This window comes from Peromyscus leucopus, chromosome 6 (genome assembly GCF_004664715.2).
Source record: "Peromyscus leucopus breed LL Stock chromosome 6, UCI_PerLeu_2.1, whole genome shotgun sequence".
Lineage (NCBI taxonomy): Eukaryota > Metazoa > Chordata > Mammalia > Rodentia > Cricetidae > Peromyscus > Peromyscus leucopus.
In genome coordinates this window covers 6,190,408-6,218,192 of record NC_051068.1, presented here as the reverse complement: position 1 = coordinate 6,218,192, position 27,785 = coordinate 6,190,408, and the positions used below count along the sequence as shown (strand labels likewise).

The window sequence follows — 27,785 nt, the reverse complement described above, 5'->3', positions numbered from 1 at the left end:
AAGCATTCCTGGATGATTCCCTGGCCCCTCAGAGAGGAGACCAGGAGAGACCAGAAAAAAACACATCTGTTTTCTGGGATGCAGCATACATACCCTGTGGGAGAAGTTTTGAGCCTCTCTGGGGAATGAGCTGTGTTTGGCAGGCTTTGAAGGGGTGGGTTTCAGGAAAGAGATGGGGGAGGGGAGTTGAAGTAGATCTTCCACCAGAACATTCCAGACTCTTTGGATATAGGGATGCCAGGGTGCTGGGGGGAGGGGGCGTTGAGGTGGAGCTCCCACCTAAACAATTAGGATAAAGCTGAGTTTTGAATCCTCCAGCCTGCTGAGGGCTGAGATTATAGATATATACCATCATGCCTGATCTTGCTACACGTTGTTTCCACAATGTTTATTAATTAGTACATTTTACCTTGATATCCCACTTTTTCTGAAGGTTTTAATTATTCCCAATTTTACTGTTATAACTTATTGAAATGAGTATTTTATTATATATAAGTTTCCTTCTTTAGGAGTTTCCTTGGATCAAGTTTGCAGAGAAATGCTCCGGGTCCCGTAGCCTACTTATAAAAGAAAAATACAGACACTTATATTATTTAAACTGCTTGGCCATTAGCTCAGGCCTACCATTGTGTAGCTCTTACACTTAAACTCAGCTCATTTCTGTTAATCTATATGTCGCCATGTGTTCCGTGGCTTTACCTGCTGCCTTTACATGCTGCTCCTTGGATGGCCGGCTGGTGTCCCTCCAGCTTTCACCTCCCAGCCTTTCCTCTCTGTTTGTCCCGCCTCTCCTATACTTTCTGCCTGGATACTGGCCAATCAGTGTTTTATTTATCAATCAATTGTAGCAACATATATTCGCAGCATATGGGACATCCCACAGCACTAAGCTGCTGAGCTGGGCTTACCACAGTAAGTTCCCAGTAGGGAAGGGACTAATTCTTTCAGAGAGGGGTTTGCTGTGAGCACCAAGTTTCTGCAGCTGAATTAAACTCACAGTGAATGTCTTGAGATAGCTTAAGGATGATCAAACTCTTCTGTTTTTTTATTTTTAACTCACAAATATTATATATATATATTTGTAGGGAATTTTGAAATAAATATACATATAGAATAGAAAACTCAAGTTAATTATCATGTTTATAAACTTATATACTTAGTTTAACTTCTTTACTTTTACGTACACACACACATATGTGTGTGTAAAACCTACTGAGTCTATTTAATATGTCTCATATATACATATGCTTAGGACAGAACACTTAGGATTAGATAACCTATCAAGGGATTCATTATACTACTTATATATGTTTATTGAATATAATATTTTATGAGTATTATATTATTTTCTTTAAAATCTGCAGAAGTAAAGAAGCCAAGAAAAAGCCTAGGGCTTTCAACTTACATAAATGTCTCTTCCGTTTATTATTTGCTAGTTCTTCATTTTATGGACTGATTGGTGGCCAGGAGCCATGTGGATTTGGTTACTCAAGGTTTCTATAAACTGCTTTTGTTTCAACATTCAGATTCTATAATGCACTCCATTCTTCTACAGATTGTATTGAGAAAGGGTAGGCTTACTTTTTAAAATAATGATTTCTCATCACCCTAAAGATAATAAATTAAAATTTTATTTTATCATTTTTCTTTATATTTTTGTCTCCCCTGAGTAGTCATTTTTTCCTCTTTACTTATCTGTTGTTTTTTTTTTTCCTGATGTAATTGTCTTTTCCCAAATGTTTGCTGATTCTTGATTTATGTTCAAACTTGTGAAAATAAATTGTTTAGTATATGACAGTTTAATATGGGTACCTTGGATGGCATTTTCCTCTTGGCAACAGAAGTTTACAAACCAAGAATCAGGAGCTTCTGAGTGTGGCAGCCATCCTACTTTTTGATAATATGATGCAATGGATGTAGGAGGTTCTACTGAGGCCCATTTCCATGGAGGTATGCTACCTTGCCCTGCATTCACACAATAAAAAAAAATACTTTTACATTCATTTGTTCAATAATTTTTGCACTTCTTTACAGTTTTTACTAGGACAACTAAGCAAGTTCACAATAGTTTTAAGTATAGGTGAGGCTCGCCCCTTCAATGGGCTACTCTTAGTAGCTGCATGTGACAAAATATAAGTAAAAAGGCTAATTAACTTACCCGTGACCTAGTTTTGAAGTTGGAGCTCTAACAGGGAAAGGGATAAGGTGTGTGGTATCAAAAGAGTCCTAGAGTAGTAAGATAAGATTTCATAGAGATGCAGGACATAGGAAGCTGTGTGGCTGAGAAGGAATACACCCAAGGGGAGGCTTTCTAGACTGATTGGTAGCTGTGCAGAGGGTAAATAATTAAGAAAGGCCATGGTAAAGTTCCTGAGTTGCACAGGGATTCCTGTGCTTGGGGAAGCTGTGGAAGCAGGGAAGAGAGCTGAAAGAACAGGTGACTGGTGAGGGGGCAGGACATGAGGCTATGACAGCCACGTGCTCTTGGCAGCAAAAAGATTGGATTAGGAACAGAGAAATTGGAGGGCTTCCGACTGCTTAAGATGGATGAAATCACTGATTTCATTCCTTCTTTGTAGAGGGTTAGTGGTTCTTAAACAGTAGTCCAGTGAGCCCTAAGATGCCATTAGTGGGGACAGAGAAGCTATGTGGACAGGATTCTTGGTGTCCGATTTCTTTGTATTTATTAAGTAGTTTTTCTGTTATTCAAATTACTTGCCATAATGTCATGTGGTTACCTAAAAAAACTTACCTCCATAAGATATATTTTCAAGGTTGCAAAAATCAGTTACTCTGGGCTTCTCTGTATCCCATACCAATTTAAGGAAAATAAATTACTCTAATAAAGAGTGGCCAGGGCATCTGAGGTGTGATTTCTACAGCTCGAAGCACATTTCCCTCTTAGTACGTTTTACAATTATCAAAAGGAAACAAATGTTTTTTGCTCTTCTTGCCTCAAAAAGTTTGTTTTTTCCTGAACAAAAATTAATCAAGTAATGCAAAAAATTAAATGTTAAAGAAAAATAAGTCAAATTAAATTAAATATGATGAAGTATTTAGTGAGCTTTATAAGGATTTTATGAGTTAATCATTGTACCTAAGAAATATATTGTACACGTTCTAAAACATAGGCCTATGTATCAATGGATATGTCATTTTAATGAAGGATCTGCTTATTTAATGGAGGGAATTTTGTACATCTTATTGTACATATTTCTTGACTCAAATTCCCCAGTTTAAAATGAGACAGAAGTGAACAATTTTCTCCATGTTTATCAAGATGAGTCTAGAATTTTAAGAGTTAACATTATTGGTCATTTTCTACTTCATTGAGTCATGACGGCACCCTGAGCACAGGAAGATCCCCTGAGTTTTTCATCATTCTGTGCACAGGTGTTAATTATGATAGACTCGACCTCTGTTCATAGTATGTTCCCAACAAAACAGTAGACCACTGGTTTAGGAACCTGGCTTCATTGTTGATAGGGTTATTTTATTCTTTTTATTTTGTTGTACGTGGATTGAGCCCAGAGCCTCGGTCATGCAAAGCATGCATTCTATCACAGATAGGGTTATTTTATTCTTTTTATTTTGTTGTACGTGGATTGAGCTCAGAGCCTCGGTCATGCAAAGCATGCATTCTATCACAGAGATATATTCCTAGCCCACCTTTTATTTTTAACTTTGAGACATGGTCTTACTAAGTTGCCCAGTCTGGTCTTGAATGTGAGATCCTCCTGCCTCAGCTTCTTTAATAGCTGGAATTACAGGCTTGTACCACCAGGTGGGGCTACGGTGGTATTTTAATAAAAGATTTACGAAAATATTCTTTCTCTTACTAATGCTGGTCATTCTCAATGACATTACACAGACATGTACTGAGTCAAAAGATAATTCTTAAGTTAAGGTGAGGAGTGGGAGGAGAATCAGGTATCATAACCATTTCCATACTGAAACAAAAAGAGAATACTTTCTTCCTCTGAAATAGGAACACCCAGAAGTAATAGTCTGATTAATTGTCACCCAAGCTGTTTGTCTTTCTGATGACATGACCATGTTCAAGAACCACTTTTACCATCTTACGGAGTTCGAATTTACATGTTCCAAAACTGAGCTCTTTACCCAGATGCAGATAGGAATTATTTGGACATTTTGGAGCATATTGGTGACCTGGTCCTAAATCTAGAGATTCTGATTTTCCTTGGTCATGTAGGAAAAGTTGGGCAATACTGCTATTTACTACACCTTTATGAGAGTTCAAAGTGCATCTGTGCTGAGGACCACCATTTCCAGGAATAAACAAAGAAGATTTAACCAGATATTTATTATTAAAGTTGTTTTGGTATTAGCGAAGGAGATGGATTGGAGCACAGTCATCATATGTGAAAAGCAGAGAGGCCAGCAAGCAGGCTGCAATGCCACAGAGACGTGAACACAATCTGGATCTACAATTCCGAATCACTATCATTTCTTTGTACAGAATCATTTCATCAGACGTGAATACAATCTGGATCTACAATTCCTAATCACTATCATTTCTTTGTACAGAATCATTTCATCAGATCTTAGACCCTTTTGTTGCCCTTCTCTAGTGATAACACACCCATGATGTACCCACATGTACCTCTCCATGTTGGCCCTGTGTATGATTTCAAGCTTCATTCCCAGGTAATGTAGTGAAAAATTCCTCATACTGTAAACTGAGACTCTTCATGGGGCAGTCTGGGTAGATTTATTTATCGGCTAACTCATCTCAAGAGAATTTTGCTATTTCCAAGGCACATGCTCACTGTTTGCCCCCCTCTTACAGTTCTTTGTGTCAGTATATAGTCCAGACACATCTATAGATAGAATTGCTGTATAAAAGTTATCCTCACCTTCTGTTGCTTGTAGACAAAGCAACACAAGTCTTATGAGAAATAGGTTGGCTACTGCTACCCCAAGTCCTGGTGTTCTTTCTGCTTACCAACAAGATGTTGGCCCTCCCACAAGCAGGTGGTGATCTTGTTTTTGTAGTGATCTTGACTGTCAATTTCATATGTATTAACTCCTAAACGTGCATTAATTCTTCAATCCAAATTATTTTCAGCAATGAGATCTCCATCCTTCATGGTGAACACAAACTACCTTGAGATTCAACCCACTCAGTTTGATTGCCATTTAGTGGCATCAAGTCAACTAATATTACCAGTCAGGTTCAGTTTTCTGAATTACCAAATTAGAAATATATGTATAAACTTTTCATGCTTGGAAGATTTGTACATAAAATGATTTAAATATATATGAATATTAACACAAATAAATTAAATATGTATTACAATGTTAGTAGAGGAGACTCACTCAACAAACAAATCTGACATCATTTTTGTTTTTATCATTGCATATTTTCAGGTTAGCTGATATAGAACAAATGTGGATGTAACTATTTTAGGCTTTGCAGTAGAAAATATATCCCCAGATCATTTAATTTAACCTACTCAGTGGTTAATACATATAGTATAATCATATTTTATATGTATTGAAACAGTGGAGCAAAGGAAGACAGAAGGACAAGGATTAAGAACAAAGGCAAAGCAGATTATCCTGCAAACTCATTATTTTTTTATGTTGTTGTTAATATCACTCATGTCCATTGCATTTGCTTCCTGATTTATCTCTTGATGCATTTGGAAAAAGAAGGGATAGACATAGTCTAATGTTCCAGTATTGTGAGTCAAAAAAGACAAAAGAGTCTCACCAATAAAACGTAACAACTCATTTGAAATGTATGAGCTGAAATTAAGATTGAGGTTTAATTATTATAAATTTAGTTAATTTGAAGCTTTTATTAAATGTACTCTATAATGGAAGATTCTTGTAATTTGATTAAAGGTTATCATAAGAAATATTTTTATAACAAAATGTGGTTATTTAATTAAATCAATTTTTTTAACATTAAAGTAAGTGTACGGAGACCTTAATTTTTCTACTGTAGTTGAGAACAGATAAGCTGGATAAGCTAGCTATTTACAGAATTTGAGCAACTTCCTCACTTATAAGTAGAGTGAAAAGTGTCATTGAAAATAACATTTCCTAAAACAGATGCTGCTTAAATGATCTGCTCTGAAATCTGGAATGTAAGACGGGCTCTTTCCAGGGTTTCTAATTTATGTTATTAAGTGATTGGTTTAATTGAAATATTCATTCTTAAACCATATTCCTTCAGAAACTTTAGTCCAAAAAAAAAATAAAATAAAAAAAACCCACATGGGAGAGGGTCTTTGACAGTTAATAGGCACTTGGTGTTCACAACTAGCAGGCTATGCTTAACTGTGCCGTCGTCCAGCCTGGACCAGTTCTGTCTACAGGAAAGTGTGAGTGAGTGGCCTTTACAGAGTCAGATTCAGTGGGGGAAAGAATGCAAATGGAATGTTTGATCTCCCACTCTCAGAATTCTCACATTTTTTCCTGACTTGCTATTTACTCTGAACACCTGTGAGAAGCAGCTCCAGAGTCTGAGTTAATGTCAAGATTAGTAAACTTCAGAGTCTAGAATCCTGTATGAAAGCCAGAACCTGTAATAACTCCCATGGCCTTTTCCCACAGTACCTTACAGATAATTGATATTAGTTCCCAGAACTCATCTCCAAGTGTTTTTAGTGTACTAAATTAGGTTAAGAGACTTGGACCTGGAATCTTAAAACTAATTTAAATCTCCTTCCGGCTTTATCATCATTTTCTTAAAACTTTGTGCCTTCCTGGTGTGAACATCACTCTTCTCTATGGAGAAATTGTAAGGTAGGGCTTAATAGTTTTCTTTTCTCCTGGTCATTTGTTCATATTAGGTAGTTGACCTCAGGCAATGTTATTCTTATTCTGTCCTTGGCTACTTGGTTATCGTTTTTTGTTCAGAAAATACCAGAAAAATTTCTTTCTATTTTCATCAGCATCTTTCAAAAATGCCAGCCAATTCAGTGTCTCTAAGTAATGATTCTCTTATGTTTTTTATATTTTAGGTTTCTGGTTATTCATTTAAGAATATAATTTCAGAGACCAAGTTATCAGCAAATTTCCTATATAGTTATCCTGATTTCTGTAGATACCTTTTATCATTTTTAATCTATATTCTAGTACATTAGAATTACCTCTGCAACAATATATTAAATCTTTTAAATTGTTTCTTATCATTCAAGCTGCACTCTTCAGCACAGTTGTTACTATATCCATGTGAATATTAAGTTCTTATAATGGAATTAGTCCAAATTAAGATATAAGAGAATTATAGGTATCAAATTTTGAAAATACTATATGTAAATGTTTCAAAATATTAATAATGTTCGATTCTGACAGCATGTTGAAAAAAAATTGATGAGTTGGGCTAAATAAAATATATTGTTGCATATTGTTTGGCTTGACACTGGTTTTGTTTTTGCCTCACAAAAAACCATTGTTTTGGAAAAATTCCTGTTGAACCTGCAGCTCACATGATGTTTTTATGGGAAACACTGATTATACCCACAATGGGGTGTCTTTATTTATGGATATTTTTCCAGAATGTATGTCTTTATACTACTAATGTGCCTGGTGCCTTTGGAGGTCAGAGGAGGGTACCAGATCCCTTGAAACTGGAGTTACATATGGTTGTGTGTCTCCATATAGGTTTTGAGAAGGCACCAAGGTCTTCTGGAAGAACAATTAGATATATTATAATTAACTCAATTTCACATATCAGGCACAGATTCCCCTGTCCCCCCTCTTCCCTTAACAAGCCACTTCTCCAGCCCTGTATTCCCACAATAATTTAAATGTTTTAATTAAGTGCATTAGTTTACAGTTCCTGGTAAAATGAGTGGTCACAAATTTAATGGCGTAAGGCAGATTTAGTCTCTCACAGTCTAGGAAATCAGAAGTCTTCAATGGTCAGGGCATGTTCCTTTTAGAGACTCCTCAGAGTCTCAGAAGGTGCCTGTTTGCGTTGACTGAGTCTTCTTTGTGTTTCACCTGACAGGTGCAAGGGGAAATTCCTCATACTTGTTTCTGCTCATTCTGCTATCACATTCTAACTCTGGTATTTCTGTGTTCCTCTAGTAAAAATCTTTGTGATTATATTGGACTCAGCCACTTTACCTCATCTTGAGTCACTGCTCATTGAATCAGGTCCACAAAATTCTTTGCTATGTAGAGTAACATTCACCAAGAGATTTGAATCCAGGCATTGCAGAGGATGTAAGGATGGTTACAAGATTCATATTACTTACATTTAACATTTTGATTTTATATTTGTTTGTTGCTTATGATTATAATTAAATGTGTTAATAGCAATGTAACTTTAATAGCAAGAGACAAAGTAAGATGTCAGAAGCAGCATGGCACAACTTCTCATTCATCAATGCTACCCACCTCCTACAGATCTCTGTTAAGTCATTTGTGTTCTTTGGCTTTCCATATGTGGTAAATGGAAACCTGGGGAGTGTACAAAAGCACCCAAAGTTCCTCCTCATTGAGCTGCTGTTGAAACATACTCTGAGTGTTTAATGACTTGTGTGAGCTTTGGGGAGATGAGTTGGTCTCTCTAGGGGTGATGAGGATGTGGATTGTGAAGCAATATAAACCAGGAGTGGTTCTTTCACACCATCATATAGCAAAAAGACTTTTAGTAACATGTAATTGTCTATTTCAGGATTCTGTCAACATTGCTAATTTATAAAGAATCTTCGAACTCTGTTGATATGACTATTTTTGCATAATACACAAAACAAATAATTTAAAAATGTACTGTTCCCTCTTCTCGTTGCTCCATTCCTCTAAGCAAAATGTAGAAATAAGGAGCTAGGATGACAGCTTAAATATCAAAACACAGTCTCTTAGCTTGTGGATCCCTAAGGGAGGCTTGGGAAATTTTGTGGAAAAAACAAAATAAAAAAACAAAACAAAAACACCAACACTCAGGCTATTTAGTCTAAAGAATATAGACTTTAGGATGGACAGTTCAAAGATTGAGCTTCGTCTCTGCTGAATGTCATGTGGTTTTGCAATTCTATTTCATGACTTTTTTTATTGTTTGTTTCCAAGTCATTAGATACAATTTTATTTACATATGGGCAAAAGGCTGACATAAACTCAAACTGCAATGGTTTTAGGAAAATTCATCCCTTTTAACCATTGCTGATATTCTGCAATTCATTGCAAATAATAAAAAATTATCTAACTAAGCAGTTTTATATTCAAAGACAGGCAGAGATGCAAAGATAAGGGAGTAGAGAAGGGAAATCTGCTCATTAGCTGCCCTTTAAAGCCTTCTGTTAATTTTAGGAAATTGTAGAACTACATATTTCAAGACAGATAGATGATGCTTATTAAATCATGCATTGAATAAGAATAAGAACCTTGGTAGTGTGTATTTTTAATTAGCATAATATCCTATCCAGAGGAAGATGACTACTCATTCTTTGTGAGAGACTGCTTTGCTTCTGAGAAATAACTTGAAGTTTATTTCCAACTTAATACAGAAATCAGTTCTCAGAGGCTTTGCTCATAGGTCAAAGTTCATAGGAATTTTTGCTAATATTGGAAACACAAATATTATTATATTTTGTGAACATTCTAATTGGTGGTGTTCAATAAGATGACTTTCTAAAGTAGTGCTTACAATGGTTTTCTATAATTTAACTTATTCTAGACTGAAACAATGATTAGGTCTATCATAGCATTATGGAATTAAAATATCAGGATTGGGCTGAAGAGATGACTCATTGGGTAAGGCGTTTGTATTTGCTCAGAACAAACATTAAACACACACACACACACACACACACACACACACACACACACCACAAAAAAAAAAATAGAGCCATGCATAGTGGCTATGCTTGCAATCTGAGACACACTGTCTAACCTACTCTACTCAGAGAATTGAGACTCTGTCTCAAAATAAGGCGGATGGCATTCCTGAGGTTTGACTTCTAGAATTGTTCTCTGACATCCTCTTTCATGTTCACCCACATGTGAACAGACACGAACATTATGCATATACAATTACAGCCTATGCTCTGAGACTCAATATAAATATTTCCCTATTTCGTAAATGGTATATAAAAGCCCAACATTAGAAACAATGGATTATCTCACAAAGATGCAATGTTAATTTAGTTATTGCCAGGTAAAATCTTTAAAGATGAATATGTATATGTTTAAAAGTAATGGTTTTATCAGCTAAATATTAGTACCAATTATAAATATTTGAAAAAGCTGTTTCAAAGAGCAACAAAATAGATTCCTAAGTAGTGTACAATGGCACCAATATTTGTAACATTTCAAAATTTGTCAACATGATTATTAAATTTGTTTAGAAAGATCCAGATAGATTTCCAACTTTTCCCAACTTCAAACTCCTTTAAAACTATGTTTCATCCAGGAAAGAAAAGTTGACACAAGAGCATGACTGTGTATTTGAGCCAAGCCCCTGGGATACAGGATGAGACCCTGACTCAGAGAATACCACCACCACCAAACACACCACACACACACACACACACACACACACACATCTTGCCATCTTAAACCACCTTCATGAGGTTCCCTTTCTCAACGTGGTGATCTCATCCTAAAATATCTAGGCTTCATCATTGCGACTTGGTTTGCATTAGCAGTCTTCCATGGTGAAACTTAAAAATGCATCTGGTATATTTAGCACCCACGCAGGTGTGTGCTCTCAGTACATACCTGAAATATTCCGCATCAGTCAAGTGTTTTAAGTAGTCTTTTCTAATTAAGCAGGGTTATGCACTGTGCACAGCTCCTCACCAGTTGAAGGAGACTTCTTGTAAGGAGCCACCTCTGCTGCTGTTGCAATGTTGTGCTGCTTTTTATTTTGGACGTTTTTGAATTCTCAAATGCCATTCATTTAGATTCAAGTCTTGTAGACTTGATAGGAGTGTACAACAGGGAAATTTTGGAGAAAAGCAGTGGAATGTTTTCCCTCTAGACTACTTGAGAAACCTGCTTTTCCATGGAAATGCTATTTATTTTTCTTACAATGAACACATTATTCTAAAATGTTTGGAAGTAGCTAGAACTTAAGCTATCTGACTTGATCATAAAAGATTGAGGATCTCTCAGGACTTGGGGGGAGGGGAAAGAATAGGATCAAAATACAGTGTATGAAAAATTTCAAAAATTAATGTCATTTTTATTTATTTATAAAATACAGACTGATTCTATTCATCACAACTACTTCATATCAAAAATAACAGCAAACCCTTGTCATCTCTTTTTAATAATATCTTGCTATTCATTTCTTCCCATGAGCCATTTGACATTAATCAATCAACGATGATTTTTTTATTAGGTACAGGAATGAAGGTTGGATGTGTCATCTTACCACAGATTTTCTCATTGCTGGCATTTTAGTGGTACCATCAAAAAGGAGCTGTCACAGCTCTCAGGTGTGGCCTCTCCTTCCCCCACTTGGGTCTTCATAATTCTGTGCTTTCCCCTGTTATTACTTCTGCATTCTAAAGAGACTAGCAAATTCATCCCATATGGATAATAATTTTTTTGTATCAGTTGACATCCTTGTTTGATCTGTGAACTCATTCATTCCCTTATCACTTGTTTCATAGGGGATAGATACTAAGTCCAGTCTATTCCTGTCTTCTTTGTGGGAGTCTGGTGCACATTCCTTCACTGGCCTTCTTTCTTGCGTTCTGCAGCATCCTCCCACTTCAATTGTCACTCTGTCACTGGATAATTTAAATTGCTAGCCCAGTTTGAACTCAAACACTGAAAATAAACCTTCAGTTCAGTACCAATATCTAACCCTTCTTTGGTGTGGATGCCATAGTAGTGCTAAAATAGTTCTACTAGCTATTTACAACCAAGAATTCAATGGTCAAGGCCTATTTAGGATCTGCGTTGTCAGCCTCTACAAAGTGAGTGCTCTTGTGATGATTTTAGGGTTACTCTTAGCATGCAATGAGGCTTGATAAGCTGTTGCTCGGAAATGTGTCAACCTTTTTTCAGATTTTCTAAGCATTGCATATCCCTCCTCCTCCCAGCCCTTGCTGTTGATATTAAATTGTCACCTCACTGTTTCATCATCACAAAATGCTGTAGTTATTTCTGAGAAAGTCTGAATGGTGGAAGTTGATCGTTTCACAACTAACTCTAGCATCTTTCTCAAGCCTAAGATGATGGCATGCATCTCATACTGCTCATCATACTTGCAAAACTAGCTCTTAAAAATTGTTCCTAATATGCAATGTCTTCTCTTTGGGAGGTCATACACTACAATGCCAACTGATTTTGAAATGAGATTTTCATTTCTTATTCTTCAAATGGACAAATCTTCCATTTGAATTCACATACATATTTGAAATGTTTGGGTAAAATTTTGTTTGTGTGTGTGTGTGTGTGTGTGTGTGTGTGTGTGTGTGTGTGTGTGCTGTAATTTTTCTTAGGACTTCTCTGGCTTTCATAGTTTCTCATTTACTGGTGATGATCAATTGGTTGTCCATCACACCATTTCAGAGGCCCTGTTACTATTTATAAGATCAAGTGAAAATGAAAAAAAGATCTATTTAAGTGTTACATTCCCCCTACCCCCCAATTTCAACCACATATCTCCCTTATTTAGATGGTGAATTTTGCTTGCAATCTGAAAATTCTATTACTCATTATAGAAACAAATAACTCTAAGTGTATTCCTACTTCATAGAAATCCAAAGTAATGTGATCTAAAATTATCACTATAAAGAACATTTATAAAATTCTGAGTTCTCTGCTGAAGGTATCACCATCCATTTTTTCAAGTTGTACTACAGAGGTATAGTAATGAAAATTTCATAGTATTGGCATAAAAACAGACATCATGATCAATGGAATCTACTTGAAGACCCAGATATAAATTCACACACCTACAAAGACCTGATTCTTAATTAAAAAGACAGAAATACACACTGCAAAAACCAAAGCATCTTCAACAAACAATGCATCAATCTGGATGATTGCATGGAGAAGAATGCAAATAGGTCCATATCTATCACCCTGCACAAATCTCAAATCCAAGTGGATCAAAGATTTCCACATAAAACCAGGCACACTGAGCCTCATAGAAGAGAACATGGGGAACAGCCTTGAATGCATTGGCACAGGAGACAACTTTCTGAACAGAACACTGATAGTGCAGACACTAATATCAACAACAAATAAATGGGACCTCATGAAATTGGGAAGCTTCTGTAATGCAAAGAACACTGCCAATAGGACAAAGAGACAGCCTACAGAATGGGAAAAGGTTTTTGCCAACTCTGCATCTGATGGAGGTCTAATATCAAAAATATATAAAGAACTCAAGAAACTAGGTTTAAAAAAAAAAACAAATAATTCAATTTAAAAATGGGGTATAGATCTAAACAGAGATGTCTCAATAGAAGAATCTCAAATGGCTGAGAAGCAAAGAAACATTCAACATTTTTAGCCATCTGGGAAATGCAAATCAAAATGACTCTGAGATTCCATCTTACACTTGTCAAAAATCAATAAGATCAATAACAATAACACAAATGACAACTCATTATGGCATGGATATGGAGCAAGGGAAACACTCCTCGACTGCAGGTGGGAGTGTAAACTTTGACAGTCAGTGTGGAAATCAATATGGTGGTTCCTCAGAAAATTGTGATAGATCTATCTCAAGACCCAGGTATACCACTCTTGGGCACAAACCCAAAGGATGCTCCATCCTAACACAAGGACACTTGCCCAATCAATGTTCACTGTGGCTTTATTCATAATAGCCAGGAACTGAAAACAACCTAGATATCCTTCAATTGAAGAATGGATAAAGAAAATGTGGTACATTTACACAATGAAGTGTTACTCACCTGTTTAAAAAAAAAAAAATGACATTATGACCTTTGCAGGCAAATGGATGCAACTAGAAAAAAGTCTTCTTGAGTGAGGTAACTTGAGACCCAGAAAGACAAATACGGTATGTATTCCCTTATAAGTAGATATTAGCTGTAATGAAAATGATGCTACAATCCACAGACCCAGAGAGGTTAGGTTGAAAGGCAGTCTCAAGGGATGATAAATGGATACCCTGGGAAGGGGAAATAGAATAGGTTTTGAGGGTGCACTGGGGGTAGGTGGGGACAGGAGTGGGAGGGATCAGATGAAGGAAGGAAGGATGGAGGAAGAGAGTGTGGGGAAAGACAGCTGGAATTGGGAGCTTTGGGGGGAATGGAGTGGAAATCCAGTGCAGTGGAAATTTCCTAGATTCTATGAGGGTGACCCTGGTAAGGACTCCTAGAATTGGAGGATAGGAAGTCTGAACTGGCCATCTTCTGTAGTCAGGTAAGGTTTCTGGCAGTGGGACTAGGTGATATTCAGTTGAGTTATTGGCCAAGAAGGTCCTGGAGAGGTCTCTAAACAACCAGGCTGATGATAGGACACTGAAAACTGATAGTGGGCCCCCATTGCCAAGGGCAACATCAACAGAGCTCACTGAACTTAAGAGAGGTTGAGCTGGTGCCTGCATGTAGCATTTTTTTTTTCTACCCTACATTCTAGTCTCTTTGGCACAAGAAAGTATTCCATGGGTGTGGGAGCCCATTCTCAGGTTCCTCATGGCTTTACTCAGCAGGTCTGCATAAAGGATTATTAGAACCACCGGCCTGAGTGCAGGTGTCTGAGATGGTCTGCACTTGGCTGTGCTGGGGGAGGAGGTCTTTTGCTCCACCCCTTGGCGTCTCTATAAAAACTCTGGGGCAGAGACAGTCAGGACCCGTTGGAAAAGATTCCAGGCCCTCTCAAGGCTATCCTTTATTTTCTGTTTATTTCCGCAGGATTCTCCGCAATAAATTCTTCTATCTAATATTTCCTGCTGCTCACACTCAAGAAAACTCTGTGGAGCTGTGGGGTTGGTGGGTAAACGCCCCACACATGGGCTATGGAAAGAGAAACCTGGACACCCTATCAGCCACAAAACCTTCACCCTACAATCTGTCCTGCCTGCAAGATATACTGGGACAGTGGTGGCTCAGAACTTGTGCAAGTAGATAACCAAACTTTGGTTTAACTTGTGGCTCACCATGAGAGTGAGCCCATGCCCTACACTGCCCAGATGGCCAGAAATCAGAGACTGGATAGCCCAGAGACCTAGGATAGAACATGATTTGAAGAAATAAATAAGAACAAACAAACAAATTAATAAACAATGAAATGATTCCTAATGATATTCTGCTATACTCCTAGATTGGTGCGTTGGCTGGTCATAATAATCAGAGAGGCTTCCTCCAGCAGCATGTGGGAGTCAAAGGAGTGAGATCCACATCCTGGCATTATTTGGAGGGAGTCTAAATTGAAGGTCTCCCACCTGATTCCTCCTCTTGGAGCTCAAGGAACCTGAAGGAAGGGGGAAGGAAATACTGTAGGAGTCAGAGGGGTTGGAGTGCATCAGGGGAACATGGCTCCAAAGCAACTAAGTGAGGCACACACATGGGCTCACAGAGACTGAAGCAGCAAGCATGCGCCTGCATGGGTCTGCACCAGGTCCTCTGCGTATATGTTATGGCTGTTGGCTTGGTGTTATTTGGGGACTCCTAACAGTGGGACCGGGTGTATCTCTGACTCCTCTGCCTGCTCTTTTGCTGCCTATTGGGCTGCCTTGTTCAGCCTCATTGAGGACTTTTGCCTTGTTTTATTGTATCTTGTTTTGTCCTGTATGGCTGTCATCTCTTGGAGCTCTGCTCCTTTCTGAAGAGGAAGCAACAGAGGGGAGTGGATCTGGGGGAGAGGGAGAGTAGGGTGGAGTTAGGAGGAGTGGAGGGAGGGGAAACCGTGGTTGGGATGTATTGTATCAGAGAAGAATCTATTTTCAATAAAAACATTCTGAGCTCTCATACTGTATTTTTATAGCTATGTTGACTTATGTTTCATATTTGTGTTATTTTTTCACTAAATGATTTTCTTCCCTTGCACTCAAAATCATTAAGCTATTTTCCTCTGAAAGTTTTAACTTATCATTAAATTTTTTATAATGCTATAAGGGTTCATAGAAATTATCTAGTCTAAGTGTTTTATATTAATAAAATATTTTGGGTATAGAATTAATGTATATAAGAGTACTTCAAGATACAGCATGTGAAATAAAGTATCATGGATTCAGGTGATGGTACTCAGGATGCTGGTGCCAAATCCATTAACTCAATCCTTCCCAGAGGTAATCTTGGCACTGAGTTTTGCTTGTTATCTTACTCGGATAATAAACTAGGGTTGCATGTTCCCCAGATTAACAGATCTATTTTTAAATGTTTTCAAAATTCATTTATTTATTATTTGAAAATTCATTTATTTTTATTTCTTATGTGTGTAAGTTTTTGTCTGCACATATGTATGTTTGTATGTCTGTGTACCCCATAAGTGATTATTGTTGGGGTTTTGTTCTTTTTGGGGGCCTACCACCCAGCTTCCAAATAAATCACACATGGAGGCATATTGTTAATTACAAATGCTTGGCCTTGGCTTGGCTTGTTTCTAGCTTACTTTCCTTAACTTTAAATTACTCCTTCTATCTTTTGCCTCTGGACTTTTTTCTTTTCTTCCTTCTGTAATCTTACTTTCACTCTTACTCTGTGGCTGGCTGTGTAGCTGGGGGTCTGGCCACTGATGTCCTCCTCCTTCTCTGGCTACTTCTTTTCCCTTTACAGATTTATCTTTCTATTAATTCTTTCTGCCTAGCAGCCCCACCTATCCTTTCTCCTGGCTCACTATTGGCCATTCAGTTCTTTATCAGACCATCAGGTGTTTTAGGCAGGCAAAGTACCACAGCTTTACAGAGTTAAACAAATACAACATAAACAAAAGTAACACACCTTAAAATAATATTCCCCAACATGTAGCTGGTACCCATGGGGGCCAGAAAAAGGCATCAGATCCTCTGAAACTGGAGTTAGAGGTAGTTATGAGCTGCCATGTGAATTTTGAGACTGGAACCCAGTTTCTTTCCAGGAGCAGCAAATAATGTTAACCAATGATTCATCTCTCCAGTACAATTATGCTTAAATACTTAGTAATTAATATCTATTAGACATCTTTTTGTCTATGTGGTACTTTTGAGATGTATCCATGATAACTCAAGTATCTAAAGGACTTTTATTTTTCTCTTGGATGATCTGTACTATCACAGCAAGTTAGTATCATGTTGACTCAGGTAATTCGACTTTATATTTTTTAGTTCTTTTCAGCAATTCTACAATGACTATTTCTAAGAATGGAAAGATGAATTTGTAGGTTGTGAGAATATGTAACGATTTCTCAGCTGCTTTCTGGACCTTCTGAACTTTCACCATTTTATTCTCTATGGTTTCTTCACATCATCGCCAGGCAGTGCTACTAGTTTTGTGATGTTAGCCAATTTCATTACTGTGAAGTGTCATCGTATCATCTTGCTGTGGATTCCTCTAATGACCAGGGATCTCTGAGTGCCCTTTTCAGATGCTTATTGGACAGTGAGACTTCTCTCCAGTCAAGTGATTCTTCATCTTCATACTCTATTTTGACTTGTCATATTGTTTAAAATACACTTATGAGAAATATAGAAGTACTTTGTGTTTTTTTTTTTTTTAAGTTTTTGTCCTTTACCCTACCTCAAATACAAACTCAGGTATGATAAGAAATTAAAATCTAATCTTTTCTTTTTCATGTCATGATGTAGCATCTGAACAGTTCATATGTCTTCACTGCTTTCTAATGCCACCTGGGATTTGTCTCGTTCCCAAAATGCATGCAAAGATTTCTGGGAGTTCTTTTCTATTCCTCTGAACTAGATTCTGTGACTGAACCTTAACTGCAGCCATTCTGGATTAAGAGTTAATAGTTCCGGCCGGGAGGTGGTGGCACACACCTTTAATCCCAGCACTTGGGAGGCAGAGGCAGGCGGATCTCTGTGAGTTCAAGGCCAGCCTGGGCTACCAGGTGAGTTCCAGGAAAGGTGCAAAGCTACACAGAGAAACCCTGTCTTGAAAAACCAAAAAAAAAAAAAAAAGAGTTAATAGTTCACATTGACACTCCATGAATGTTGAACTGGGATTTTTATTTTTACTTTTTTTTGACAATTTTTTTTTTACCCTTTGCCTTTGCATACATAGTTCAGAATTAACTCTTCAGGATCCATGAAAAACTGTAGCTATATTATAATAATTATTATACTGGTATTACAAATTAATTTACAATATTGAATCTTCCATTTAGGACCATGTGCATTTGTTGATACATTTTGAATTTTAATAGATATATTAACCATAGGCAAAAAGTTACTGCTCAAAGTCACATAGCCAATTAGCGGCAAAGCCAGTGGAAGAAGGAGTGTCTCCTGACTCTTTAACAGTTCATACACTTAAAGGCTTAATTATTTAGTCGGTTAAGAAAAATTTTCCAGTTTTTGCAGCTATAGAACCATCAGCATGAAAGAGAATCCAACTTCTGTATTTTACCAGGCCCTTGATAATCAAAGTGTTCTCAGAGGGCTTGTTAAAACTGGAGAGTCTCGGCCCTAAAGTGCTAGAATCTTCATTTTAAAAAGATTGCTGGCTTATTGGTAGACACTGTTTGTGAGACTATGTGGAATACTGCTTAGCAAAACAGGCCTGAATTTCACTGCATTGATCCTTTGCTTTGAAACCTGTCAGAACTCCCAGTACTGATGCAGAGGCCACTGAACTCTGAAAGTTTCAAGGAAGCAACATGGAGACCTGAGTCATGATGGTTAGGCATTGCCCTTTCACTGTAGACTCCGAGGGCTGGAACCTGCGTTTCTGAACAGACATCAAAAGTCCACACTGAGGGGGTGGAGAAATAATTCCACAACTGAGCGTGTTTACTGCTTTTACAAAGAACTCAAGTTCAGTTTTGAGTAGCCATGCTGGATGGCTCACAACAGCCTACTCTATTGGTTACAACTCCCGCCCTCTGTGGGCACTTACACACACATGTGGCATACACATAAGCACACATATGTATATATGACTAAAATAATAAAAACTCATCTAAAAATATTTCAAAATGAGAGCTGGTAAGATAGCTTAGTGGGTAAAAGTGCCTGACACCAAACCTGAAGACCCGACTGAAATCCCCCAGGTCCACAAGCTAGAGAGAACCAACTCCTCAAAGTTGTACTCCGACTTTCACACATATGCTTGGGTATGTGCGCTTGGATGTTCAGGTTTACACATACATACATAGAGGTAAATAAATAAACACATGTAATTGAAAATTGTTTAAAAATTCAAAATGATAAAACATCATCTAAATAATATCCTTTATCATACTTATTTAAAGGAAACAAAATGTTAAGCAGTTTTCTGAAAACAATGAATTTCAAGAAGACTAGGACCGTGTGTGTGTGTGTGTGTGTGTGTGTGTGTGTGTGTGTGTGTGTTTACACTAACTACTAACTACCGGTATTTAGAAAACAAACACATTTCTTTGATATCACAGTATTTCTCCAAATTGGCATGTTAGCTAATAAATGTTATCAGGAAGAATGTAAATACTGAGGAGTCAGAAACACCGATCTTCAGCTTTCCAGTGCAAGCCAAAGGCCACCCTACATGTCTAGGCAGTTTTTTTCTACTAGTATTAATCGGGTTCACCCCTCTGGCTACTATAACAGCAAGTTATCCCCAGAAGCCAGGGGAGCAGGGTGTGGGGTGGGGGTGAAAAAGGTGAAGCGATGGAGGAAAAAAGTGAAATCCCTGCAATATCTCCTGGAGCCACTAGGGGTACCTTTGTTCCATTTTTCATTCTGCACTGATTTGGAGTAGAAACCTGTATTAGGGAAAACCAGGGTCCTCGGCATTTTTTGCGAGCAGTGCACCCAGAATCCAAAAAGATTTTTATAAAAAAAAAAAAGAGAGAGAGAGAGAGGAAAGAAAGAAAGAAAGAAAGAAAGAAACCACAGCTCTTGGTAACCCGGATAAGGCTACGGAATCGTTCTACTGGACACCAGCACTGGGAATTCATTTTTGAGGTCAATTTCCAATCGAGATAAATCTATTGGATTAGTAGGATTATCTGATCGCAGCTCAAAGAAGTAACGTTGTTTGGTCGTTTGTATTTTCTTGCCTGATGGTTGGAATTACACGGATGCGGCTTTGGTTCTCCAGGATTCTAGATTCTGGCAGCATCTGGAGAGAAAAAAAGCATCAATCCACACGTTTAGGAAGTGTCCGTGGGTGAATAAAGAGGGAGGGGGAGGTGGAACTGGGGTTGCGGCTGCTTAAAGAAAAAAAATAAATAAATAAGGGAAGCGTCTTGAATTCTGAAACAAGAATTACCCAGTTCCTGAGGTTGAAAAGAAAGCATCTACCAGCTGGTAAATACTTGGACCATTTCGGCTTGAATTTGAAGGCGAAGTGTGGTTAAAACTGTCTCCTTGAATAATTGAAAGGACTGGGGGAAGATGAGGGGGCTCCCTCCGTGGACGTGTCTTGCCGAGGGTAAGTTTGTGGCTCTTTCCTTGGGAGAGGGTTACGGGTCTGGGTACCAGGGTCTGGGTAACACTGAGCGGGAGGGGTTGCGGACTCGGTGCCGGAGAAATGGGGCGAGCAGGCTGGCAGCCCACCTCGCGCACCTCCCAGGCATCGCGACCGCTCCGCCCGCACCGAGCTTCAAAACCTGGGTTTTGTGGCCTCAGTAAGGAAGCCAAGCAGCCTCCTGCCCCTCAACTTTGCTTTGGGGAGAAAAATCTCTCAGCTGTGAGATTCCCTCTTGGACCGGTGATTTTTCTCCTAGGGATACTTTAAGGATAGGAGGCAGCCAGTGCTTTAGAAAATCCTGCTCAGGGGTGGGGGAGAGCTCGGGTCCACGTCGCGCTGCCTCGGCCCAGTTTCTCCCGCTGTCTAAGCTTCCTGAGGAATTTCGCTGGGGATGCGGTCAGCGGGAGGGTGGTCTTATTCACAAGCTCCGATATTCCCTCCCTCTGTTTTTCTGTGCCCTTCCCCACTTCCCCCTTCCCTCAGACACTAAAGGGTTACAGTTACTGCATCTGATCCAGGAGAAAGAAGTGGGATTCTGCCACACAGGTTATCTCGTGACTTCCTTGTAGGACTTTGCATAATACAGTCAGACTTAACTTTCTTGAGTTAGATGGGCCTCTTTGCAGCGTTTCAGCCTTGGGCCCAGCCTAGCGAAAGCACCAGGCAGCCAGCTGCATTTGTGATTCCAGCCTGCCTTGTCCTGCTCCTGACTCTGGGATTTTCCTTCCCAGTGAGCTGTGAGCGCTTGTGTTTCTAGAGATTTTCTTGTAGCTGAATTTAGGTTAAAACATTCTTTTCAGTTAAAGAAATTTTGTAGCTCTCAAGAAAAACAACAACAAAACAAAAACAAAACAAAACAAAACAAAAAAAAAAACCCTCTGTGCTCTCAGAAGGAAATCAATTTCGCCAGAGGTAATTAAAATTAATCTTTCAAATGTGTAAATATTAGTTGACTTAGGAAAGTAAAAGTTGCTTTGGAATACGGAAAAGGACATTATTCTCGCCCAAATTTGAGGTCCACATAGCTCCAGCAAATTATATTTAGATAATAATATATACTATGCAAGTATTTATGAATGTACAGAAGTGTCTATAGGTGGCTTAGAAAGACGAAACCCCCTCACATCCTTTCACACTTCAGTGTCTTTCAATTGGCCTTTTTCTATTTAAGGCCAATGCATTTGCTTTCATCAAGCACTCAAATGCTCTGAAATAAAATGAAGATAGGTAATTGTCAGGAAAAAATGCTGCATCTGGTGTATTTTAGTCTCCCAAAGAAATCATTATTTCCCCAGGATTTGTGTTGCTAGAGGGTGAAATGTGTGCAGATACTGCCACAGTTTTAACATTAAAGACTCCTTAAAGTCTGGACTCACCAGAGACCACGCCTCAGTGTCATCTGAGCTCATCTCCTCCAATATTTATTTGACAAACTCCAAGTACTCCATGTGCTCTGGCTACGGAAAGAGGAGTCTTCCGAACTTCCCTCCTCGATTTGTCTCTGTTTTTAAACTAAATTCTGAAGCTAGCATTTGAAATTTGTATTTTTAAGATTCAATTGCCAAGTTGAAAACTTTATGTCCCAGGAATTTTAAATTGGAAACTTGGCTGTTTCTTGTTTCTGTGGACTTTGACTAAACCTTTCTAAAATAATAGATCCACAAGGAAGAGTTTCTACAAGCGCATTCGTTTTCTGCAGCTATCTCTGGGGCTGGCTCTGCCTCTTTTTCATGCTTCTCCGTCACGTGGTCTGTGTGCCTGGGAGGGAGAAGAAAGGGTGTTCTGTGTGTTGGTACATTCTAGCCACTGCTCCTAGTCACACAGCCCAGGAATGTTCAACATCTGATTTAATCAATACAAATAATATTAATTGATAATACAAATAAATCAAGCATGTTAAGTGGTAGATGGGTTAATATTTCTCTCTTGAGGCTAACTCAAAAAGACTACAATTATTGACATAAAATAGATTAAAAATTTGAAATATAAAATGGGAGTCCTTTGAAGGATTAATTTGCATATTCTGAAACCAATGAACTAATGATTGAGTGTCTCAGACTGCTGATGAGGGTGAAGGTGAGTTAGCTAACAGACCTCTACAGTAGCTGGAGAATCTTTTCCTGTGAAGAGTAGCTGATAATTTCTAAGGCTAATTATGCTCGTTGGGTGGTGGGAAAGAGAAAGTGCCAACTGTGACCTTCCTTTTGTATCATCTGCTTGCGGAGTTGGTAGTGTTTCCACAGTAAGTCTTATAAACCTGTGAAGAGTACATCCGTGTTGGACAACCAATAGCAAAGGAAGGAGCCTATAGAGAACCACCCACCACACTTCAGAATCCACAGCCACAACCAGTTAATGAGCACAAGCTCAGAGCAGTTTGACAAGTAGAGTGGTGAGTCACTGCAGGGTTTGGTTTGTCCATTAACTACACTTTGCCCTAGCTCCCCCAGCACACGTGTGTGTTCAAAGGAACACAGCATCTTTGATTGGTTCCTTTTACTTTATATCAGAATGACACAAGATTTGCAATTTGGACTAAAAGGTTAGAAGTACACAATTCGTGCTAAAAATTGCAAATATGATTCTTAATGTAAGGGGAAAGACATAGTATTGGATTCTCCAAAGCTACTGGAGTGAGCATGGATATTGCATTCCTCTGGGGATTTCTATCTTCTTCCACGTTGTCTAACTAGCCTAAAATACAGAAATTACTGATGTATTGGCTGCAGCTTCCATGATTTTGAGATGATTAACCATATTTACTTCAGTGTTATTGCTCCCCCCCTTCTTAAAGGAAAGTCTACCAGCTTTTAAGTGGAAGCTCAATGAAAGAGGAAATCTTACTTTTCTGCATTATTGAAATGTAGCATATATTATCTGTAGTACAAAACTTATATCTCTTTTGCTTTATGGGACATGCAATAAAAAGCCTACCTTTACGTGAATTTGAAATTTCAATGTTTAATCTTTAACATTTGCAAAGCCCAGAAAAATAAAGATGGAATTAATGAACACCTTAATGAACCTAGAATATACTTTTATACTTTTCTTTACTTCTTAGAAGGTAATTTGTAAGAGCTTGGCATAACTAGTACTTGATGGCCATGAGATAGCAGCATTCCCCGCTCTCTCCAAGAAGGGTTCGTTCATAGCAACATGTTGTTTTAGGTGTTCTTGTTCTGATGGGGACAAACCATGTTGACTAGTGTCAGTTATTATTATATTGCTATAAAAGAATTTTACTACCCTCTACAAAAAGAAAAAAGAGGGAGAGAGTGAGGAAGGAAGAGAGGGAGGGAGGGAGGGAGGGAGGGAGGGAGGGAGGGAGGGAGGGAGGGAGGGAAGGAAGGAAGGGAGGAAAGAAGAGAAAGATAAAGAAAAACCCTTGTTCCCTTTTAGTAGCATATCTGTTGGAAGGGGAAAAAAAGACTGCCAAGTCAAAGCTTAACTAAAGTCAGAGAAAACTAGTAAATCACTCCAGGCATTTGAAATTATTAGACATTAAACTTTGGGGGGTTTTATATGAATTCTTTTTATAGCAGTCAATATAATCTCTTCTGTGCCTATTTCCATTGCATGTAAGAGAGAAATTCTCCTCAATGGAGGGGCACTTTACAGCTGCCATTACCACAGGGTTTATAGATCAGGGATGTGTCAGCATGTGAGATTCAGCAGTAATGCCTCCTTTGTGTGAAACCTTATGGGCCTTGCAGGCACTCTCTCATCCTGACACTCAGGAAACGTTCAAGTCCCTGTATTTATTATTTAATTTTCTTCCCATATATGAAGCACTTCAATATATGAATGTGGAGCCAAATATGACAGACAAGTGTGAATGGGTCTAATGAGTTTTAATAATACACATATTAGGAACTGCTAAAGGAAGTTTAATTAAAAAAAGCAAGTTAAGCATGAAGTTCGTTTTGGAACAAAAGCAAGTGAAGTTAGTGTTACAGTTGTAAAATAAAAAAACCACATGATATATCACAGCAAATAAAGTTTCAGGCTGAGACTAGACCACCCAAATGGAGTTGGCATGGTAGGACATAGCTTGAGACCTGAAGGTTTTATGGAACTCGTAAAATATATACTGTTTTTTTTTTTTTAAAAAAAAAAATCTTTACTTTTCCTTGATTTGTATGGCAACATTAACATTTCAAATACATATCAGTCGAACTATTTGTATATAACACTAATTCATTTTTTGTGTGCATTGATTTTTAAGTTTATAAATTTAAATATGTTTAAAACATAAAATTTTAAATTATATACATATTATCACGTTTGTTTCCCTTCCCGAACTCCTCCCAAATCAAGCACACCCAGGACAGGCCCCATGCTGAGGAGAAGTTGGGCTACATAAACAGACTCTGGATTCTGTTTTTTCTTTGTGCTTTTTTTAATTTGTTGTGTTTTAATTTGGTAAGAATTCCTTTCTGAAAGTCCACACAATGAGGTTTTCTAGACTACACTTCCCTAATGATGAAAATACCAACAACTAGATTCTGCTGACTCGTGGCTTCTTTTTGAGGGTGCTGTAGGTGCTGCTCACAAAACCTGCATGCCTATCAATTTATCTATCCTCATAACGCTTAGTCTCACATGGCTTAAACAAATAGGTTCATTATATGTCTATTTATATTTTAACTGTCTATTTAGACTCATTTGGTGGTGATAGTAGATGGAGGGGCAGGTGACAAAAGCTGTCGAGTATGTAGAATATTGGGCCACTATTTCTTTAAATACGGGATTCTTACATTTGCTCTTTTCTAAAGAACAGATACACTCTAGAAGTAAAAAAGTCAGTCGATGTATCTCATTATCTACTTTGGAAAACACTCAATTGCTACAATGATTCCCCTTTCATATAGATTTCCAACATCTGCTATAAAGAACACTAGCAATCCCATTTTGGTTTTTCTATGCACTTAATGTGTTTCTAGGTTTTCAGGAAAAATATTAAACATACAACTTAAAGATAAATTACATTTTCTTTTACAAGATTATAGCTAATAATTCATACTGGCCTATGGAACATTCACTATGCTTGCAAATTCAACAAGGTCAAGTCTGGAATCAGGGAATATCAACTTAAAAGTCAAGTTGTGATCACCACTAGTCTAAGGTTTCCCTGTAGGAAAACTAACCATCCTCGGAGAGTACTGAGCAATAAACACTTTCCTGCTGTAGCATTGACCAACAGCTTGACACGCTTTCTGCACCTGAAAGCAATTCCTAAGCCACTCAATGGTTAACCTAAAAGGCATACAGGTTCACTTCAGCAGCCATTATGTTTCAAGTCAGTGCATCTGTCATTTTTGATTTAAATCTGTATTATGTAGCTGTCCAAAACTTTACACACAAGTGACAATGTTATCTATCCTTTTCTTATGGGTAAAAACATCACCAGTTTCACGACTTCTTCAATTGTGCCAACTGTACTAATGCACATTTTCTAAGGATGCCAAAGTTCTCTACAATTTAGAGCTGTAGTCTTTAATAGTAACATCTGGGCTGAAACTCCTTTACATATTCAAGTGACCCCATAATATCAGTGTCCACAACCTTCACAATGGCAAGGCTCTGGGCTTCTCCCCAGCATGCAGAGCTGTCAACTAACTATAAATAATTTTAAAAATAAAAATATGTACCTTTTAAAATAATTTCATATATATATATATATGTATATATATATATATATATATATATATATGATATATTGTGATTTCCTTTTCCAGCTTATTTTGTACATTGTCAACCCTTTTCCCTCCTGGAGGGCAATAAGACCACTGGAATGGACTACTAAGATTACTGAATTTAGCCCAACATTATTTTAGCCGCCATAGATTTGCATTGGTAAGCCATTTTACTAATTAGCTTGTCTCATTTCGCTTTTTGTTAGTTATTTTATTGATAGTCTATAAAAATATTATTTTAAATTTTATTTTAGAGCAGGCCAGGGAGTTCTTTAATGACGTTGGTTTAGTTAATGTTTTTAGTGATAAATTATTTCTAATTATGAGTAACTAAGAGGTAGTCTTAAAATATATTAATTTTGCTGCTTTCACAATTACATACATGAACACAATGTATTCTGATTAGTCTCTCCCCTCACACATTTCCCTCTTACCTCTATCAATAACCTCCATTCCTACCAGCCCCTTTCTCAGACTTGTATTGAGTTTAAACGAGGCCATCTGTTTGACCATTGGATTGGTAGCATGCGTTGGAGCCTGGTGGATTCATTGGTGGGTACCACTGGAGACAATTATTTTCCTCCCCAAGAATTGATCAGTATAGCCAGTACTTCATCAGTGAGGGACATACTCTGCTGAACTGATCCTTAGTTCTTTTTTTAAACATAAAATCATACTTGAAGTTACAGAAAACTTAAAGTAATGTTCTATATCTCCTCCCAAAAGGGATTATTTTAAAATCCTAAATCTTAATAAAAAGTAAAAACTAAATAAAAATTTTTAACGATAATCACATCTAACTTGTTTTATTTTAAGAATTAATTAAGAATTGCAAATGAAACAGAATCATTTCCTTTCTTATAACTTATTGAAAGGTACATTAAAATTCTTTATGCCTATGACTATATTAAATTATTATTTATATTTTATTTATTAGTGTGCTATACAAATGGCCCATGAGCAGAATGCTGTTTTGAATCTTGTGATTGTGAGGCATTCTAAGGGTTATGTGATAGTAAAGAAAACATGTATGTCTGTGAAAAAGATTGTTAGTATAATATTTCTGTCATGTGAGTCACCACTTGAGCTCTGCACAAGGCCAGGGGTTGCAGGAAGCCATTGTTGGTGTTGGGTGTCTTGTGTAAAAGAAGTTTGTGGTCTCAGTCCAACTGCACAGACAGTTGATCCTTCAACAATAGTACTATAGTGTTTGCCAACTCCAGCAGAAGATGGGGATTGAATGGGCACAGAAGCTTAGCTCCACTCTGTGCTAATCATCCTCTGAGGGTCAAGATCGACACACCTGGCACAGAGCCACAGCAGCAACTTCACATCACATCTCCTCTGCCAAAGTGGGAGCCATTCTCTGGCAACAAGGGATTTTTTTAAAGGAATGTTAATTAAACAGGGCACCAGGAAGGGTGATTTTTCATTCTTCCCAGGCTCTGGCCACTCACTAGAAACAGAAATAAGCTTAAACAGAGGACGGGAAATGCCATGGTGCTTTACTGGTGCTAGCTTCTCTATAAGGTACTGGCAAGCCTAATTAAGTTGCTTCTACAAGCAATGACTT

The 27,785-nt window shown here is 37.8% G+C and overlaps 1 protein-coding gene across 11 annotated transcripts in view; it reads left to right on the top strand.

The window, feature by feature from the left end:
- Positions 1 to 27,785, top strand: part of Nlgn1 (neuroligin 1) — an 899,837-nt gene that overhangs the window by 160,095 nt on the left and 711,957 nt on the right. For 7 of the 11 annotated variants that reach the window (XM_028875800.2, XM_028875799.2, XM_028875798.2 and 4 more), the window contains exon 1: positions 19,802 to 20,477. The exons of 3 other annotated variants lie outside the window; for them this stretch is intronic. The gene's annotated coding sequence lies outside the window, so the exon portion shown is untranslated. Of the gene's footprint in view, positions 1 to 19,801; positions 20,478 to 26,257; positions 26,373 to 27,785 lie in introns of those variants that run through there. One more of the 11 variants, XM_028875793.2, reaches the window with a different exon arrangement.